Below are 2,173 nucleotides of genomic sequence, written 5' to 3'. Positions count from 1 at the left end.
GATCACAGTTGATGGCCATTTACTACCCGAGCCAGCACCTTTCTATGTGAGGCCGAGAGCCTGGAAACTGTTTTTTTGGAGATTTGTCGCCACGGGTAAGTAAGTTCCTTAGGTTTTCTATGCTTCAATTGCCATTAAAATGTTATTTCTCTAAAATGGGATAGCAGTGTGAAATTATAGTTAAGGATTCTTGAGATAAAAATTTCTCTTTTATTACAAAAGAGAACCCTATGTTTTGATTGCCAGAAAGGTTTTTTTAAATTATCTTTTCCAGTTTATTGCCCAGGAGTGTAGGCTTTCATACTCTTCTTCAAACATCATGATATACCTCTAAGGGATCATGGTAGCTGTCTGTGTTTGTGCCCAGAATGGGAACGAAGAGTGGAGGTAGGGAATGGAAGGAGGGAGGAACCAAGAACAGGATGGTCTTTCTCATTTTGAGAGCAAATGCTGCTAAGACTATGTTAACCTGAAGCTGCCTGAGAGTGAAGACAACATGGAGGGAAACGGAAGCCAGAAAGGAAAACAGCAAACAGTCAAGCCCCCAGGGATGCCATTCTGTCATCTTGGTCCAGCCCTACCTGAAGCAGGCCCTGCTCCTTGAACTTCACAGTTACATGATTCAGATTTTTTTTTTTTTTTGCTCTGCTTAGTTTGAATTGGGTTTCTTTTACGTGAAATTAAAAAAAAAAACCATCTAAAATAATAACCTACATCATTTCCCCTTGCCTCTGCTCTTCCACAATTCAAAAATGATTGGAAAGATAGCATTGTATCTAGCCATCCATCCTTCTTTCCATCCATCTACCCATTTATCCATTCATTCAACAAACATCCATTGAGCACTCACTTAGAGCCAGAGTTGAAAAGAACAAAGATGAAAGACATATGTCTCTGTTCCGTAAGGAGCTACAGACACATTCCCCAAAGTGCAGACCCAGTAGAACAGTTACTATTCCATAGGAATGAACAGTTAGGAAGGAAGTCCTACGAACGGAACAGTGTGACTTTGGGGAACATTTCTTAACATTTTCATGTATCATTTTTTAAAGGTTTCTTAAGATATCATATAGGTTAGATATTTACATATTTTAAGTTTTTAATCCTTTTATAGGTTACCTAAACCACTTTTGATTAAGAAAACTGTAGAAAGTTAGTAACTGCCACAAGCAAACGCCAGGCGGTGGCAGGGGTCAGTTTTCCACAGAGTCCTGCTTTGCGGGGTGTCTGCACTGCTCTGGGTCTATGCTCACACTTGCTGGAATCTATCGCGGCAGATTTTAGTCCACAGGCCGCTTTTCCCCATATTTCTTTGTAAATTCTTCAGCATTCTTACAGAATTTTTTACGGTCCTTGGAGTATTCTTCAGCTAGGTCAGCCCGAAGGGGGTGCTTGGGCTGAGGGTCGTTCACCAGTGCTATGAGGGACTGGATTACTTGGTCGGTTTTGGTTGCTGGCTTCCAGTTTTCAGCACTAATTATTGGCAGACAGACCTGCCCCTTTTCATCAATGTTGGGGTGATAGATCTTTGTTTTCAATGTGATCTTTGGTGGTTTGAATGGGTACTCTGCTGGAAAGTTGATTTCGATTCTGAAGGCTCCCTTATCATAGGGAGGGTTATCAGGAACAATAAGCCCTTGCCAAGTCAATCAATTAGCTTCATCAACCTGCATGTTACGGAAGTTTTTCATTCCACATTTGCGGATTTCTTCAAGCTCCATCATCCTCCTGCTGGCCGCCATCTTGGATCTGGTGCTGCCGCTGCCTAGGTTATATTTTTCATTTTAATTGCGTTCCTACCTTTTTCTTCATTCCCCCGAACTGAAGGACAATGCCCATCTTTGAATGAATGAATGAGTTCCTTAACTTCAGTTCCCCTCCACGGGCACACATCCTTTGCACTGTTCTGAAAGACTGCAGGCTGAGGTCAGGGGAGAAAAGTGTCCAGTATGCTCGATATTTAAACAATTTGAACCCCCTGTCATCTTCTGCTGTGGAGACCTGGATTTATTTCTTGGTGAGATGGAGGGATCCTTCCTTCAGAGCTTCTTGTAGAAATGCTTCAATCACTCCCAGTGGATGCCCTTTAACCACAGACAGAACACCGTCAGGCAATGGATGTCATTGAAAACATGTGCTTAAAAGACTAAATAGGAGACTGACTGTCCTCTCC

General features: G+C 42.2%; 1 pseudogene across 1 annotated transcript; it reads right to left on the bottom strand.

Moving 5' to 3' along the window:
- Window positions 1-1,280: 1,280 nt before the first annotated feature.
- LOC308508027 (ubiquitin-conjugating enzyme E2 L3-like) lies at window positions 1,281-1,742 on the bottom strand (annotated as a pseudogene). The gene has a single exon. The product of its transcript is annotated as a ubiquitin-conjugating enzyme E2 L3-like (transcript).
- Between the last annotated feature and the right edge of the window lie 431 nt (window positions 1,743-2,173).

This window comes from Rhinolophus hipposideros, assembly GCF_964194185.1.
Source record: "Rhinolophus hipposideros genome assembly, chromosome: 15".
NCBI classification, from domain to species: Eukaryota; Metazoa; Chordata; class Mammalia; order Chiroptera; family Rhinolophidae; genus Rhinolophus; species Rhinolophus hipposideros.
The sequence above is the reverse complement of the archived record's forward strand: the minus strand, read 5'-3'. Positions and strand labels throughout refer to the sequence as shown.